Source organism: Pagrus pagrus (genome assembly GCF_965226575.1).
Source record: "Pagrus pagrus genome assembly, chromosome: 23".
In the NCBI taxonomy this organism is placed as follows: domain Eukaryota; kingdom Metazoa; phylum Chordata; class Actinopteri; order Spariformes; family Sparidae; genus Pagrus; species Pagrus pagrus.
The window spans coordinates 969,861-988,761 of record NC_140205.1 but is presented as its reverse complement, the minus strand read 5'-3'; the positions used below and the strand labels follow the sequence as shown (position 1 = coordinate 988,761).

At 46.9% G+C, this 18,901-nt stretch overlaps 1 protein-coding gene across 1 annotated transcript in view; it reads right to left on the bottom strand.

Moving 5' to 3' along the window:
* Positions 1-10,228, bottom strand: part of fbxo7 (F-box protein 7) — a 101,089-nt gene extending 90,861 nt beyond the window's left edge. Inside the window, exon 1 of the mRNA XM_084345328.1 lies at positions 10,218-10,228. The gene's annotated coding sequence lies outside the window, so the exon portion shown is untranslated. The remainder of the gene's footprint in view (positions 1-10,217) is intronic.
* Between the last annotated feature and the right edge of the window lie 8,673 nt (positions 10,229-18,901).

Genomic DNA, 18,901 nt, shown 5'->3' with positions numbered 1-18,901 from the left:
AGAGTCTGAGCACACGTTAATGAGCCTGCAGATGAGCTGTAACTGCCTCTGTTAGCTAGAAAACACCATGGGTCCACATCATGTCGTCTGACATGGTCCAAGTTCAAATTCGATAACAAATCACTGAAAATGAACATTTAACAGGTTTTTCTGAGGAAATATTCAGGCGGCTGGTTAAAACAAGACCTGAGCTGGAAAAACAGACAAAACACATCAAACTACATCAACTTGCATCATTTCCAAGTTCAGGGCTTTAAAAACTGATATAAACTATATATTACTGGATCTGACATCTCATTGGCTACATGATGCATCGATCATCTGGAGGCGGGCGTGTGATTGGCTCAGGAGAGAGGAGGAAGAAGAGGGAGTGGGTCACGAATAGAATAATGAAAATCTATATCAATCTATATTGAGGCGTTTACTTTTTGCTGCTGGTTTTGTGACGTCTTGACTGCTGCTAACAAGAGACAAAAGATACGACGGTGTCCCACATGGCTCAATGTTTGGTCCTCTGCTGTTCACTTTACACATGATTAACATTTATTTTCCAACTCACTTCTACTACATCAATATTATAAGGAACTTTTTGATGCTTAAAAATGCTTGAAGTTGGACAAGTTTGAGTATTGACAACCGTAAAGATGTGTGACCTGTAGTTGTGTGTGGCAGGATGAAGAGGTGAACTGCACAGTGATGCTGCCTTTCTTTGTTAAACACGAGGAGGCGACCACCTTGTTTGAATTCAACTGTAGTTCACGTCCGACACCAGAGATGGTCTTTGAAAAGATGCTACCTGAACCTCCATTTTCCTGTTGTCATCTCAATACGGCAACAATTTCTCACCCAAGACAAACTTTATTGGTAGTTTCAGATCCTGTCTACACCATAATCACAAAATACAACATGACAAGTGTTGTTTTCAATCTCATTTATGACTCTAATATAGAGAGGAATCCATATTAGCAGCCTGTGTGTGAGTCATGTTGCTGTTGTGGTGTTGTGGTTACAGGCGCAGGGCCAAGCTGTCGCCTCCATGGGCGGGTTTGGTCGCTCTCAGGAAACCGGCCAGGCTCAAAGTCATTTAAAGAAGTGTGTAAAACACTAAATGAGCTCTGGTTTAACAAACCGCTGCAGGCTGCTGATGGCTACTGGGAGGAAGACGAGGAGGAGGTGGAGGAAGAGGAGGAGGAGGAGGAGTTAAATCTCCATGAACTCTCTCACCCCTTCAACACCTGGAGAACAAAACGTATCTCCACCTGATCAGGTTCAGAGATGTGCTCACCTGACATGCTAACACTTAGCATGTTAATGCGTGAACATTCAAACAACAAAATAAGAACCATTACATAAAAAAATATAAATTTTATGTATTATTAATTATTAATTTATCTGTGTTTTCTTAAAATCCTTAAAAAATGTACAGAGTTTGGTTGGTAGAGAGTGAAACATTTCTAAGGTGAGAGGCAACAATAACACAAAAACAGGAACAATAACAAAGAAAGAAGTTCATGTAGAACATTTGCTGAATTTAAAAGAAGGAACAAAAAATGAAGAATCAGTCAAAGACAGAGTTTCACACAGTTTATAAAGTGTCTCCAACTCAACAACTCACTAAATTGACACATTTGTTAAGGGAGTCTGGTGATGTTGAGGTTACTAGTTCAATGGTTGGATCAGTCTCCTTCTTCTTCTTCGTGGTCTGGTCTTCCTGTGGTCTGAGTGATCGGGTCTTAAAAACACCTGTGATGGGACCACTCAGGATGGTACCAGGTGTGAACAGGGTCTCTGTTACATCCTGGAATAAAACTCTTCATCCAGAATCTGGACTCTTGAAACAGGAACAGTTTATATAAAGTGTGTAGTCCACCTGACTCATCAGATTATGGAGTCCTGTGTTTGTGTCTGTCAGCTCTCCGTCTCTGTAAACTGGAGCTCTGCTGACTTTCCTCCCTCTTCATTAAAATCTGGGCCACTCTCTGCAGCACATTTAGAAACTCCACCGCAGACCAGGCGACTGTGTGACTGTGGTTAGGCACCTTTAAGAAGAGGATGATAAATCGCTTTTTAATTGCTTGTAAACGTGTAACTGGGCTTGGCCGGCTGCCCTCGGTGCTGATTGCTCTTTGGAGTGGAGGAGCTGCTGCAGAGAGGTGGTGCTGGACGGACCCGAGGCCTGCATGGATACCACTCTGACTCGTCTGTTTGTCAGCGTATTATGGCAACTTAGCATGCAGCATTTCCACAACTCCCCTGCTCCTAATTATGTTAATCTGTGCCAAACATTTTACATTATTTCATAACACAACATGACTGCACATGAAAATCATGTTTTCTGAAACTTGAACTCCACCCAAAACATAGAAATGCCCCCAAAACATGCCACATGCAATAAGATTCAGCACAGCCGGAGCTCCGTCTGATCTCTGCGAGCTCTTGGATATTTGCAACATGTGCCTGGATGTGCTGGTGAATGATGTCATGAACTGGCTCAGAGATTCACCCAAAACAAACAGAACTCATTAAAACTGAAGTCAACACAAATGAACAATGGGGTGTGGAAATCAGTGTAAGGATGTGTGACATGTTGTGGAGGAAGGTGCTGCAGGGTGGAGGTCGGCTGTCCAGAGGGACACACGGGCCCGCTTTGAATCCTGCAAGACCCAGATGAAGACCGTCTCAGGTCGAAGTTGACCAGGACAGCCTGCAAGACCTGCAAGACAGAGGGAAGGGCGGCACAACGTGGCTCTTAAAGGAACAGTTCACCCAGAAAGTCAGAGTCAAAGTTCTGACCCGTACTCATCTCGTTAATAATTTGACTCGGACTCGTCTCGATGGATGTCTGTTGGCAGCCTCCAGTCAGCTAATGGGGCCACTTAGCTCCACGGCTAACAGAGCTACTTGCTAAGGGCAGTTAAAGTACAGTGAGCAGCAGTTAGCGGTCATGCTGCCTCCTGCAGATTCGGAGCTACCTTCGACCTGTTCCCATTTCTTACAAACCTTCAGGTCAGCTGTGATGAGCTGGTTTGGGATGTGAAGGCTGGCGTTGATCAGCTCATGTGATCACCGGTGTAACACGCCTCTGCATGATGTTATCACGCTGATTCTGATGTGAAAGCTAAATAAAGCAGTGAAACGCTGCTGTGTGGTTGGTGTGAGCAGCAGCAGCCTCGGCAGCCCTCACCCCCAGTGTTGGCCCTCTCTGGTATGTAAACAGAGCGTTAGTCAGCGGCCACAGTGATCCAAAGTTTCCAGAGCTGAATGGGGAGAGCCTTGCCACCAGGGGCGTCTGAGCAGATGACTAATAAAGGTGTCATTAAGCCTGTTGATTTTCACAGGCAGCAGCAGGTAGACCTTGGCAGGTTGTTGTTTATAGTCTGGGTCCGACGGGGGGAGGCGGGGAGGGGGATCACATCCTCAACTTTTCAAGAGGGCAGGCAGTGTCCGACCCTGAATCAAGGTGTCATTAAGTGTGTTGATTTTCACTGTAGCTTTTCCACTGTACAGCCGGCCGGCCGCTCGCTAGGTAGAGCCTGGCATGTGTCGGCCTCTCAACCTTTCAATAATTATGTTAGCTTTAAGTTCGGGGGAAAAAGTGACCGGTTGTTCCTGGATGTGGAGCGAAACATCTCCCTGAAGGGTGGACCCCTCCGAGGCTCGCGTCCCCGATTGGCCGCCGGCTGCCCAGATGAGGTGATTCAGCTCCGGTCTCCACTCGCCCCGATTAACTGACTTTTTATACAATTACTTTGGTAACAAGTGAGCGGAGGGTGTGGGCGGCCTGTGAGCACTGCTGATGGTTAAATGACATTAGCGATCAGCCGGAGCGTGAGGCCTGATTGGAGGAATGAACCGCGGCGAGGGCCGCAGACGAGCTGACCGCAGCTGTCAGCAGCGACTCGAGGAACTGGAAACAGAGCGAGGAGTGATTATAGAGTCAGTCATTGTTACAGAGCAACTTGTTGTAGTCACTTAATGAACTCTGCACAAACAAGTCATTTGTTATGTTTGGTAAGTATTATTGGACTGGATGGGTTTTAAATTATAGAGGCCTCACAGCGCTGACAGCAGCCCCTACAGGCCTGACGGGTCATTACACCTACAGACAAATGAGTTTGAACTAGTAACCACAACATCACCAGACTCCATTAAGAAATGTAGTGATTTTAAGAGTTGTTACATGAGGAGAAGCTGAACAAATGTTGTGAAACGGCTTCGACAGATTCTGAATGATCGTCTCCTTCTTGTAAATTCAGCATTAAATGAAAACAGTCAGTTGTTTGTTTCCTTGTAAAAAGTGTCAGTTTGTGGCAGCATGGCTGTACCAGCCTGTCTGCTTCTGTGTCTAAAGTGCTAAAGTCTTACCTGCAACATTTAGCAGCTGTTTGAACACACTGTTTACACTGACTTCACCATTTACACTCAATTTATGAAAGAAGAAACATTTTATTGATCTAAACATGTCACATTTTACAAACACACTAAACAGTAACCAGTATAGGCGACTTCTTTGTCCCAGACTCCCTTAACAAATGTGTCAGTTTAGTGAGTTGTTGAGTTGGAGACACTTTATAAACTGTGTGAAACTCTGTCTCTGACTGATTCTGACTTATTTGTTCCTTCTTGTTAATTCAGCAAATGTTCTGCATGAACTTCTTTCTGTCTTTGAGTAGAAACAGTCTGTTTGTCTCAGTGATGGACGGGTCTGTTTATCATTTAAAGCGGGAAAGTGACGCATGTTAATATCAGGTGTGAACCTGTTGTGTAATGAGCTCTAACGGGTTTCTCCTCCTCACTGTGACTCTTGGACTGTGATGTTCTGGTCAGGAAGTGTAGACCTCGGTGGACTGATCCTCTTCACGGTTTGTAGAAAGTTGCTGAGACAGCAGATATTCAGGCTGCTCGTGGGGCAACAAGCCTATTAATGAGCTTCAGTGTGCAGAACGAGGGAAATATGAATATGAATCAAAACGATCATGTGGTTGGTGTCACTGCGTCCTCACGGGCTGCGACGTCTTGTTTCTGTTCTCATTCCTGTCTGCAGTTTGACTCTTACTAAGATTTGTCTTTGTTGAATAAATCAATAAAGTTGTGATTGATTTGTTGGTTGCCATGACACTGTGAATCAGAGAGAATCCAATGAAACAAAAGTGAAGTATCTGATCTGATCCTGAGACTTTGTCCTGGTTCTGCTTCACCCCTCGTTTTGTGGGGATTACAGCCGGTCGTTCCTCAGGATTACATTAATCTCTCGGCCCTCTGGCTGCTCACAGCTGTGACACTTTTACACTCTGAAAAGCCAAGAAAGCAGCGAGACAGCGAGCAAACAGCCGACTTCTTTAAGTGAAAGTCGAGTCCATTTTTCTCGTGTGGACCGAGGTTTGTGTGTGGACATTTATTTGACGTGTCACGTCATCGCCGGCTGTGCCAAGCAGCCTGGCCACCCCTGCAGCCGCCTCCGGGGCCATGTTTGAACTCGGTGCCATACCTACACTGCTCTCATTCATTTGTGCAATAATTGCTGTGACCTTTGAGAGTTTTCCTTCTCGTGCTTCAATATATCGGCTCAGAATTGGTAAGATTTCAGGCTCTAATGAAGCAGAGTATCATGGCTGTCTCCCTGCAGCACACCTCATATTTTAGCTAATTTGTCTGCACTCTGTTCGGGCCCATTTGTGAGTTTGTGTTGAGAAAGTGTGATGTAATGGCTGAATAAAGTGGGAGTGATTCACCTGGATTTGTGAGCTTAAGAAAGTTGTGTTTTCTTAGCTGCAGCTTCCAGGAGTCGTAAATAGTGTCTGCAGCAGGACGACGCTCAGTGCTGAAACAGGCCGTCGCTCATCGATGAAACGCTGACTGGACACAGATTCTGTCCGGAGGTGATGGAGAGTCTGAAGGAAAGAGATCCAGTCCAGTTCATCAGTGAAGGAGCTGCTTCCTGTTTGACTGTGAAACCATTTGATCTTCTACATCAGCCACAAACTTTATCAGCTGAGAGATCAGCTGGAGATTTCACGACCGTCCTGGTCACTTCCCGAGCTCAAACATATGGACCTGAATCAACACACAACGCAACTAAACTTTGTTTTTCAGTTAAAAAAAGGGGTTTTAGGTTTAGTTCCTCTTTTAATAACCGGTCGGTTGTGTTGCCACAACTTTCCTGTCAGAAAAACGTAGTTTTGTCTCCATGAAAAGAGTCTGGAGCTCGAAAATATGGACCTGAATCAATAAACAACACGACTAAACACTGTTTTCAGTTAAAAGTGTTTAGTTTAGTTCAGTTCCTCTTTAAATGATCCAGGATTGGTTCTTGCGATGAGGAACATGAAGGTCTCTCCTCCTCCACCAGTCCCAGAGACGATGCCAGTCCTCTCATCACATTTTGGCCAATCAGGGCCGACCTCTCAAAAAGAGACCTTTACACACTCCAACATCATGATTATGGAAAATAAACCCGAACCATTCTTCTAACCTTGTCCCTTCAGAAAGACTCCATTTTTCTCTCACTTAGTCCAAACATGGCAGCCGGCCCGCGGCCCTCTCCTCTCGCCGGCGGCCGGGCCTTGGAGCTCGGAGGTGTCCTGCGGTTTGCCCAGTTGTGAGCTCACTTTTTATTTACTTACTCCCCCTTCAGCTTCTCCGACGGGACGTCTGGATGTGAAGGCCAGGTGAGGAGGTTACCCCGACGGTCTGGTGTCTGAGAGCGGCTCAGCCGAGCCGTCGGAGTCCCAGTCAGACTTTGGGGAACGTGGCTGAGAGTGCGAGAGATTAACACTCCCACACCAGCATGTTAATGGTCTGCAGTCGTGGATCATAGAATTGCCACCAGCCATTACTGTAGTTATGGCGAATCCAGTCGGGATATAATGAGAGGCATTTGTTTGAGTCTAAAAGGAACAGTCTATTAAAAACAGAGCTCGTAAATACTCCCATGTCCACACCTCTTGAAAAACACAGGCCGAGTCTGACAGAAGATAATAAGCAGTAGTGGAGTCGGTTTTAATAACGTGACCTCCCTCGCCTGCCTCCGTTTTTTTTTTTTCCACTCGCAGCCACAGAGACCTGCTGCTGGAGTCCAGGCTCACGGCTTCAGGTTGTAAAAGTCAGACAGCTCTTAAAAATGTGGAGGAGGAATGTTTGATGGGTCCAGAAGCGATAAAAGAAGAAGTCCTCATCATCCTGCCTGACCTCATATCTCCGTAGGAAAATGTACGAGACGCAGAGAGATGAAGTACATTTACTTTAACAGACGGCACTTCAGAGGGAACTCGTGTACTTTTTACTGCCCTGCTTTTATCTGACAGCTCCGGCTCAGTCATTTCATTTTTAAAAAAATAATCCTGGTCCTCCGAACGAAGGACAGAATACAGTCCCAGTCTCTTCTGGAGCTTTCGATCCGATAACATGATCTTCTCGCTCAGTCGTAGATGATTTTCCTCATCGACTTCTCGTCCATGTTGGCTGAAAAGGTTCAGAGTTGATTCTTGATCTTGTAAAAAACATCTGCAGGAGAGAAGAGATCACAACCTGATCTGAGGACACCAGGTTTAAACCCTCGACACGCAGTCGAGCTCGTGCACGCTCACTCTTTCATCTCAGCAGCTGCAGTGACGATATCAGGGTGTGAATAACGTCTTCAGACCAGTTTGGGATCTCGGGGCTTCTGGAGACTTGGATTATAAAATAAAAATCATAATTTACTCGATCGTGAAGTTGTTTCAAAGAACGAACAACTGATGCTGTGTCTTAAGTTTAAATGTGACGTGAGACCTCGTGTGAGCGTCATCATCGTATCGTCTCCACAGCGACCAGAGTGACTCATATCAGACACAGGAAGTGACTCTGACCTCCTGCCGCTGTCTGAATGAATGCAAAGACCTGAAATGCTGCAGCGACACGAAGTCTCTGAACGTCGGGTACGTGCAGAGACGACTGCAGCACTTGTGCTCACCGTGGGGCACATTTACAGTTTCAGTCCGACAGTAAACTGCCTGCTGAGCTGAAAGCACTTGTGTCTTCATGTTCAGTAGCCGCTCTCTTGTTTATTGCTGAACGCGGCTGCTTTTTCACGGGCTTGTTAGACTGTGAGTTTATAATAAAATTCAAATTATGGTAAGGAAAATGTTTACAGAATGTAGCGGGGACTTCACAGCTCCTGACAGAGTCTATATTTATCCAGACTTCACCAAACATCTGGATGTGGTACAGCAGAGAGGCTGTAAACTTACAGTAGGTGCTACTGTACAGCCTCCACTTATTAGCCCTTGTCTTGTTCCTGAGACTTGGATCGAATTACTCGACCGCACAGTAAAAAGAGAGAAGGAGCAGCCGAGCGTCTCCCTCTGGTCTGAAAATCCCCTGGCAGACGGCGGTCTGGTGGCGTCGGCTTGAGCGCAGGACGGCGTTTAAAAACAACACAAACACCCTCAGCCCACAAGACAAGAGGCTTCGCTGATCATTTCTCCACCATGGAAGATCTTAGTCAGTTCAGAGGCCTCCCGGGACCTGAATCTGATATTTCAGAGAGAGAGTGAGTGTGACGATCGTGTTAACTGGCCTGTGGCGGCGTCGATGTTTGGAAAACACCCAAATTTGAAAAGCTTTTGACCCTGATGGGCTAATAACCCAGATTACCCTACTGAACCATCAGCAACCATAGTCGCCAGGTGTGTGATTGTCTCTGCGCACTTACAAACACATTTCTACACATGTTTTATATACGAAGGATATTCCAGTAAACTACTTCCCACTGAGCAGAAACAACCACAGAAAACATCTTTTCAACGTCTTTGATGATGTAGAAAAGACGTCAGGTGGAGAGACGGAGTGAACGTTTTTTAGACGTCTTTTCAACGTTCACGTGTCACGCAGCGGTTTAGGGTTCAAATCCAACCTGAAGCTGGAAAACTTGGCCACAAGAAGTTCAGACGTCTGACTGAAGGTGAAAAGTCTAAACTTACACTGTAGAAACTTTAATTTTGAACCCTGTACGGACGTCACTTCAATCAATAGTGAACGTTTAAGAAGACGTCACTCAAACTTTCGTCCGGATCTCCACTGGACGTCTTTTCAACGTGGTCAGACGTTGAATTGACGTCTTTTGGACGTGTTTCTGCTCGGTGGGGTAGAAAACGGCCTTAAGAAAATGAATAAAACACTTGTCCCATCCTGACCTCCACCTGTAAACGAGGCCACAAGCAAACCTTCCTGTCATGTCACCCTCTGGACGTCCGCCGTCTCTCTGTCTCGACTGTTCAATCACTCCACAGTCATAAAAAAACCCAGAAGACTCTGAATCCAGTTCAGATCTGAGACGCGGTGCCGCTGTGAGACTCATTTCTTCAGGCGTGTTGTAAATCTCCACTCATCTACTCAGAGTTTGTGAAGTGGTCGGCCGACTGCTGCTGGCTTTTATTTCAATAAAAAACATCTATAAACTGTAACATGTCAATGAAAAGTGGGAAATGAGAGTTGTGTGTGGCCTCGGCCCGTCGCTGCAGCGCTGTCGCCTCCTCTTTGAACATTTCCACAGACACTTCTCACCTCTCGACTCTCGACTCTCGACTCTCGACTGTCGACTCTCGGCGTGAGACGGAGATCCGGACGGACCGGGAGATAAGAGGGTCGGAGGGGTTAATGTTCAGGGCACGTGGGGGATGAAACGTTAGCTTTGCTCTTCGGGAACAAGACTCCTCGTTCCAGATGGAAGTTAATTTAAACCAAATTACAGGAGGTGGTTTGTAATAGACAACACATTCCCAGAACGAAGCTTAAAGCGGGCCGGGCCTTGGTCCTCTTAACTGTTTGGACTCGGGAGAGTAAAACCTTCACACCCAACACAGCCGAGTCCGACAGGAGTCAGCCTCCAGCCTCGAGTTCCTCTATAGGTTTCCCTCCAGGTCAGAGTCAAGCAGCTTCAAACACCAGCGTTCAACCATCCAAGTGTCAGGAAGCTCCGTGTTTCCTTCAGACTGTTGGTGTGAAGCCTGAGTCCAGAGCCCGTCTCTGCAGGTACCTGACGGCTAACAGCACAGACCTAAACAAGCTAGCAGCTGTAGCTGGGGCCGTGTTCGTGTCGGGGTTCAGGTTCCCACGACGCTACAGGGGCACCACCGCTGCATCCCGGGCTTATCGCCGCCCGAGAGGTGTGATTGGTTTAAAGACACTCGGACAAGCCTGAATGTTTTCCCCACCGACACCAACACCAACACCAACACCGACACCGACACCAACACCAACACCGACACCGACACAGACACAGACACAGACACCAACACCGACACAGACACAGACACCGACACAGACACAGACACAGACACCAACACCGACACAGACACAGACACCGACACAGCGCTGTGGACTGAAACTACTGAAGTCCTTGAACGTCCTCGCTGACTTACTCACTGTTTTTTGTTCTCACTGACCTGATTCAGTTTGTTGTCATCACATCATTTTTTTTTTTATTTATAATAAATTTCCTCTCAGACTGTTTAGCTGGTTAGAACCAGTCCTTTTGTTTACACCGAGCAGATCCAGTCTTTGTTGTCAATACTTGGATTTATTTGTCATCATAAAGGATGAGGCGGCCGTGGAGACGTCCTCGCTGCTCGGTGGACTGTCAGTGAGAGTAAGCTGATGCTGTGACGGAGCAGTTGACAGGTCCGGCTGTTGATTTGGATGTGTTTTATCTGCAGGTGTTCCCTGGAGAGAGCGTGAACGAGCCTCATTCTGTCATGAAGGCCGGCCGGCTCCTCCTGTTAACTCCCTCTGACATGTTTAAAGTATCAACTCCTTTAACCTAACTCCCTTGTTCATACCAATTGACTCGAGAGGAGAAGAAAATGCAATTTGGCCGCCGCCGCTCGCGTTTCTTTTTTCCCTTATTTGGGAGTCTCTATGGAAACGGGGCTTTGTTGACGGGGCGTGTTGACAGGCGGCCTCGCCGGCCAAATACACAGAAATCCCCACAACTCCTCATGAAGGCAATGCATGCAGGGAAAATCCTGTTAAAGTCACTCGCACAGGAGAGAATAAGAGTCATTTGACCTCCGAACGCTTCAGACGGCTTCAGGTCGAGACTGTGGAGGATTAAAGGGACATTACAACAACCATTGTTTATTGTTATTATTATTATTATTGTTATTATTATTATTGTTCTTTTTACTTCACTGTAGAAGTAAAGATAAACTTTGGATACATTTTTCTAACTAAAACTTTACCTGAAGACTTTCTTCACTTCCTCTTCCTCCCTCCTCTCCTTGTTTCCTTCCTCTCTTAACTTGTTTCCTTCTGTCCTTCTTCCTCTTCCTTTTGTCTTCATATATTTCCCTTTACATTCACTGCTTCTATCTGTCCTTCCTTTCCTCCCTCCTCTCCTTGTTTTCTCCCTCCTCTCCTTCCTTTCCTCCCTCCTCTCCTTGTTTTCTCCCTCCTCTCCTTCCTTTCCTCCCTCCTCTCCTTGTTTCCTCCCTCCTCTCCTTCCTTTCCTCCCTCCTCTCCTTGTTTTCTCCCTCCTCTCCTTCCTTTCCTCCCTCCTCTCCTTGTTTCCTCCCTCCTCTCCTTCCTTTCCTCCCTCCTCTCCTTCCTTTCCTCCCTCCTCTCCTTGTTTTCTCCCTCCTCTCCTTCCTTTCCTCCCTCCTCTCCTTGTTTCCTCCCTCCTCTCCTTGTTTTCTCCCTCCTCTCCTTCCTTTCCTCCCTCCTCTCCTTGTTTCCTCCCTCCTCTCCTTCCTTTCCTCCCTCCTCTCCTTCCTTTCCTCCCTCCTCTCCTTGTTTCCTCCCTCCTCTCCTTGTTTTCTCCCTCCTCTCCTTCCTTTCCTCCCTCCTCTCCTTGTTTTCTCCCTCCTCTCCTTCCTTTCCTCCCTCCTCTCCTTGTTTCCTCCCTCCTCTCCTTGTTTTCTCCCTCCTCTCCTTCCTTTCCTCCCTCCTCTCCTTGTTTCCTCCCTCCTCTCCTTCCTTTCCTCCCTCCTCTCCTTCCTTTCCTCCCTCCTCTCCTTGTTTCCTCCCTCCTCTCCTTGTTTTCTCCCTCCTCTCCTTCCTTTCCTCCCTCCTCTCCTTGTTTTCTCCCTCCTCTCCTTCCTTTCCTCCCTCCTCTCCTTGTTTCCTCCCTCCTCTCCTTCCTTTCCTCCCTCCTCTCCTTCCTTTCCTCCCTCCTCTCCTTGTTTTCTCCCTCCTCTCCTTCCTTTCCTCCCTCCTCTCCTTGTTTCCTCCCTCCTCTCCTTGTTTTCTCCCTCCTCTCCTTCCTTTCCTCCCTCCTCTCCTTGTTTCCTCCCTCCTCTCCTTGTTTTCTCCCTCCTCTCCTTCCTTTCCTCCCTCCTCTCCTTGTTTTCTCCCTCCTCTCCTTCCTTTCCTCCCTCCTCTCCTTGTTTCCTCCCTCCTCTCCTTCCTTTCCTCCCTCCTCTCCTTCCTTTCCTCCCTCCTCTCCTTGTTTCCTCCCTCCTCTCCTTGTTTTCTCCCTCCTCTCCTTCCTTTCCTCCCTCCTCTCCTTGTTTTCTCCCTCCTCTCCTTCCTTTCCTCCCTCCTCTCCTTGTTTCCTCCCTCCTCTCCTTGTTTTCTCCCTCCTCTCCTTCCTTTCCTCCCTCCTCTCCTTGTTTTCTCCCTCCTCTCCTTCCTTTCCTCCCTCCTCTCCTTGTTTCCTCCCTCCTCTCCTTCCTTTCCTCCCTCCTCTCCTTCCTTTCCTCCCTCCTCTCCTTGTTTCCTCCCTCCTCTCCTTGTTTCCTCCCTCCTTTCCTTGTTTCCTCCCTCCTCTCCTTGTTTTCTCCCTCCTCTCCTTCCTTTCCTCCCTCCTCTCCTTGTTTCCTCCCTCCTCTCCTTGTTTTCTCCCTCCTCTCCTTGTTTCCTCCCTCCTCTCCTTGTTTCCTCCCTCCTTTCCTTGTTTCCTCCCTCCTCTCCTTGTTTTCTCCCTCCTCTCCTTCCTTTCCTCCCTCCTCTCCTTGTTTCCTCCCTCCTCGCCTTGTTTCCTTTCTACCTGTAAAGGATTTGAGGTGTTGATCTCCTGTCGATGAGTTTTCTGTAAACGTCCGTCTCCGTCCTCCCACCACTGATGGAGGATCTGTGGTCTGTTGCAGGACTTTGGTTTCTGGTCCGGAGGATGTTCTGGCAGCAGGAGGTTCCTGTGTCGGGGGTGACGGAGGATAAATGCAGCACACAGGAGGGTGGAGGTGTTTCCAGCAGCAGCAGGGTGAAGTCCAGGTAAGAGTGGGACTCAGGTGTGTTTCTGTGTGACTGTCGGCGTCCTGCAGCCTGCAGCCTCCTCACAGAGCAGTTTGACTTCCACTCAGGAAATAATTAGCCTCACTTCCTTCTTCACTGGCGAGCGTTATCTGCCAACGTGGTAATGGAAGCTCTGTGTCAGTGTTTCTCCAGGAATGGATGCCCTGAAGAGAAGAGCTTAGTGAGGATCTACTGATGCTCTGTCCTCCTTTTTCCTCCTCGAGCTCGACGGATGAGAACGAACACGATTACTGACGATCGCTCTGTTTCTATTTTACACTCAACAGCACGACACGGCCAAAACTATGTGGACAGCTCACCATGACACATTTTTGTAGGCTGAAGTTCAGATACTCTGCACAGATTTTAAATTAAATGTGTAGCAGTAAAAAGCTAATGCTAGGCTACAGACAGACGACATCACGGTCACATGACTCAAACGTCTCCACCACTGAGCGTCTTACTGCACAATTACTGTCCAGGTTTTCTACCAACCGATCGATGTGTAAAGTGAGAGTTCAGAGTGACTGAAGTCGTAGGTGAGTCCTGCAGACATCCAGTGGTTTCACACTGACGCAGGCTGAAACAGACTCAGACTGCGGTTACATTAGTCTGTTTTATAAACGTAAACCGCTCACATTTCTCCTGGTGACGGAGCTGCTGCCAGCTGCCGCCTGTTTCAAGACACGCAAACGTTTAAAGCTCAAACGTTATTTACTGACAGATTTTATGTTGTGGAGCAAAACGTGGAAATCTCTGAGAGCGACGTGTCCACAGAGCGATTCATCAGCAGAAGAGTGCTGAAAGTGCATTTTGTAGTTTTTATAAAAGTGTATTTTGTAGTTTTTATATAAGTGTATTTTGTAGTTTTTATGTGTAGTTTGTAGTTTTTATAAGTGCATTTTGTAGTTTTTATAAAAGTGTATTTTGCAGTTTTTATAAGTGTATTTTGTAGTTTTTATAAAAGTGTATTTTGTAGTTTTTATAAGTGCATTTTGTAGTTTTGATGTGTATTTTGTAGTTTTGATGTGTGTTTTGTAGTTTTGATGTGTGTTTTGTAGTTTTTATAAGTGTGTTTAGTAGTTTGATGCAGTGTATTTTGTAGTTTTTGTAAGTATATTTTGTAGTTTTGATGTGTATTGTGTAGTTTTGATGTGTATTTTGTAGTTTTGATGTGTATTTTGTAGTTTTTGTAAGTGTATTTTGTAGTTTTGATGTGTATTTAGTAGTTTGATGTGTATTTAGTAGTTTGATGTGTATTTTGTAGTTTTTGTAAGTATATTTAGTAGTTGGATGCAGTGTAGAAGTACCTGCTGGTCCCAGACTGGACCGACTGAGTGTTTTTATTATAGCAGACAGGAGATTCACTCGACTGAACTCGTCTCGTGGTTCCTTCATCAGATCTTCTGCAGCACGTTCCAGCTCTTTCCTCCTGTGTATTAATTTAACCGTCGTTATGTTTGGTCTCTCCAGAAGAACAATATGGATTCTTACTCAGACCGGCCGAGCGACTCGGTGCCGGCCGTCACTCGGACGCGTTCAGGCCGTTGTGTCTGGTGGACGGACCTGCGTCAGCTTTGTGTGTCTGAAGACCTGCAGTGTTTCCTGGTTGGCAGCTTGTCTTCAGACGGGTCAGTGATGTTTGCAGAAAATGGAGTGAAGGTCGCGTCAGGGCCATTTTTCTCATAATGGCGATACCATGCTGCGTGCGGTGTGTAATAGATATGCAGCAGCAGTTACACACTTCCTTGTTGTGACTCTGTGGTTGTAAATTGTTTTAAAATGGAGGGCAGCAGAAGCACTGAAGGACCTTCTCAGGAGGGAAGAGGAGGAAGGAAGCTTGTTCAGTGTTTCTCCATATGTCCTCGCACACTGGAGAAGCCAAACACTGAGGAGTGGAGGCATTAAGAGGAGGAGGAGGAGGGGGAGGAGGAGGAGGAGGAGGAGGAGAGGGAGGAGGGGGAGGAGGAGGAGGAGGGGAGGGAGGAGGAGGAGGAGGAGGAGGAGGAGGGAGGAGGAGGAGGAGGGGGAGGAGGAGGAGGAGGAGGAGGAGGAGAGGGAGGAGGGGGAGGAGGAGGAGGAGGGGAGGGAGGAGGAGGAGGAGGAGGAGGAGGAGGGAGGAGGAGGAGGAGGGGGAGGAGGAGGGGGAGGAGGAGGAGGAGGAGGAGGAGGAGGGGGAGGAGGAGGGGGAGGAGGAGGAGGAGGAGGAGGAGGAGGGGGAGGAGGAGGGGGAGGAGGAGGGGGGGGGGGGGGAGAAGGAGGAGGAGGAGGGGGAGGAGGGAGGCACTGATGGCTCAAACAGACTCAGTGTTTAGGAAAACCTGCTGCAGGTATTCAGCTTCTCTGGATTCGGACCAACCAGATGTTTATGAACGTTCCTCTGGAACAATGACTCTGAAACTGGACCACAGAGGAGCTCACAGTTCTGTCACTGCTGGTTCTGTTCAGAACATCTCAGGGTTCCATAGTTCGGTACGTATGAACCCTCAGGAGGTCCAGTGCATGTGTGTTATTATTATTGTTGTTCAATCATTATCACAAAGCTTGTGCTGCCTTCGTCGGCCACATTATTCTTATGTCATTGAAATATTAAGCTAATCACCTATTACAAATTTAAATAAGCTAATAATCTATAATATCTGAACGTTAACAGCAGTCTGCCCCTCGTCGCCACCAGCCTGTCACAGATTGAGCTGGTTTCAGATCCACTTTATGAACCCGATGACGAGCCTCCTGCAGGCGCCCCCTAGTGGCTGCAGGAGGTTGTTGTTCACATGATCCCGTTTAGACTGACGTAAAATAAAACTCGTAGCAGCTCGAGCCTTCGATCAGTTTGTAGCAGGAAGCTCAGACTCACAGTACTTGTGTGATGACGTCATCAGTGTATCTTGTAGTTTTGATAAGTGTGACTGTTAAAAGTTTTGAATGGGCCGTCAGTACTATGCTAATAATACTCTGAAGAACAAAAGTCTGCACACGGTGATATTCATAGCAGCGCTGCTGTTTAAAATAAAGTGCTGCCCACTCTGAGTCCCGTGGTGTCCGGAGACAATAGGCCATTTATTGATGAGAAAACCATAAACAAGGAGTCTGTCTGTAAAAATACTTTGGGCCTGGATCGCAGCAGCGAGCACTTTGAGTGACTCATGGAAATAGGCTGAGTATGGATGGGAAAAATAACACACAACAAAGGGAGTAATTCACAATAGAAAGAAGAGAAAAAAACGGGGAAAACGCACAACAGATGGAGGCTGTAATCAATACTGCAGCGCGGCTTCACATCTGCACCAGCCTGCGGGGAAGGGAAGCGTCTTTCCATCCCAGCGACCGTGAGGAAAACCAGAGAGGGCGATTCTCCTCTGGAGTCCGTTCATGGGAAAGATAAGATAATGATAAATACGTTAACGATGATGAATAAATACGACTAAGTAGATTTTCCTGCACAGTCCCAGAGGAGGGAAGAAGTAGGCCACCATCTTGTTTCAGCAGCGTCTAAACTACGCGGACAGTAACGAGTCAAACCGGTGAGCTCGACACATCGAGTGTCTGGAGATGTTTCTTATTGCTGAGCCCGTTACAACCCGAGCCTGGAGGTTCTGAAAGTCAACGAGCAATAATACACAAATACTCAAACAAACTAAACTAAAAATATATAAAATTCAGACATGTTGTTACATTTTACTAAATCAAAACGAAGCTCATTGATCAGAATGATTTCATGAAACATGAACAAAATATTTCTTCACACGCTCACAGAAGATACAGAGACCTTCTGTTGTTACCAGAGAGACCATGTAGAGTTACACAGTACAATATGTACAGTACACGCTTCAGTTGCTGTACATGCAGTACTTGTACCACGACTATACATGTATCAGCACACAGATACTTTGTGTCAGGTCACGTCCACTTCTTCGCTCCTACAACACATTTTCCTGAGTGTGTCCACAGAAAGCGTCTATAAAAGATTTGACATTTTGAAGCCGTGACACGGAGCCGACGGCCCACTGGGGACACTTTTATTTGGAAAGTTTAGTCGGTGGCTCTCGACTGTTGATCTTCTGGTGTCAGATGTTAAACAGTAGAGTATGTGGCTTCACACACTCTGCGGTCAAACAGACCACATATTAGACTGTCGCTGCTCCCACGACACTGGATCACAGTCTGGGTGTCAGATGATGGTCCTGGGTGGAGGGTCGGGGGTTTTTCGGCGGTGGTTGGCGGGTGGATCTGTTGGGGATGGAGGAGCCTCGGAGCTCTGCCAGCTGATGAAAAAACCCCGTCTGCTTTAAGTTTTAGCAAGCATTTTCTCATAATTACATTGTCTCGCTATGCTGAGCTGGAGGGTTTGGGGGTTGGGGGAGTAATTGTGGAGGTGGGTGGGCATCTGTGCAGAGCCTGATACCATTAAAGTCTGCCTGAAACGGGGGATTGTCCTGCTGAAGTGCAGGATTTGGCTCCTCAGCTGTAGAAGTCACAGCTTCAGCGGACCTTTGGCAGTCGCTCTAAAGGTTTCAAGCAATCCAAAGCCACTTTTTCCTTTTTCTTTCTCAACAGAGACATGCTAAAAATAAAGAAGGGGCTTTTTAAAGAGTGTGGCTTTTAATGGCAGCATGTAAAAATCTGCTATGTGTTAACAGCTTCACTGAGGCAAACCAAAAGACATGCCTTAGCAGCCTCAAAACAAATTGGGATGGCAAATGACGAAGCAGGAGGCTTTGGATGGAGGAGGGCTTTCTTTCTTTCTTTCTTTCTTTCTTTCTTTCTTTCTTCTCTTCTGTGTGTTTGATCAGGAGGGTGACGCCCTGAGACTAACGCACAGAAACACAACCGATCCCAAACACTGAAAAGACGTAAAGATAAAGGATAAACCTTCACAAAGCTCCAGTGTACACACACATATATAAAAGAGACAAAGGTGTCGTCGCTGTACCAACAGTTCAGCCCTCATCGTGTTGTTTAACGCTCACAGTCACAGTTTCGTCCTGTGTTGAATCAGTCGCGTGACGTCGGTTCACTTTCATTTTAGCCACAATAGCAGCGTGACGCTGGAGACGCTGGAGACGCTGGAGCTCATGTGAAGATAAACCCCTTCACTTGAACCGTTAGCGCCACCAACAGGTCAACATTTCCACTCGTCCAACAGCTCAGGTGAAGACAGAATTAGCCTAAACTAAAGCCTGAATCCCTGTTAGCTTTAGCACTTAATGCTAACATGTTAACATAAGCCGATCATGCTCATATTTTACTAAAAGTTATATTAATATGCTACCTGTGCTAACTTTGTATGCATGCTAACTGCACATGGTGTTATGCTTATTGTTAGCATTTTAACATGTTTACATTAGTGAGTTACCGTTAGCCTAGCCTGGTGTGATAACAGTTTATAATCTTTATATTTTGCCGGCTGCCGCGGATCATCTGAGATTCATCATGAATCCTCGAGCGTAAACACACTGACGGGGGTTGGTGCAGGACGGAGGATGGCAGCTGTCGGTGGAGCGAGGCCTGAAGAAGATTCAGGTCGGCAGGCAGGAAGGCAGCGTCGCCAGGCTCTGAGACAATCAGGGAAGGTGAGGCACATAAATGCGGATCAAAGCTGCACCATCTGGCTCTTTAACAGACATGTTGACATGTTTGGCAGCGTGGAGGTCTCTCCAATTATACCCCCTCTCATTTTCCCACCAGGTCT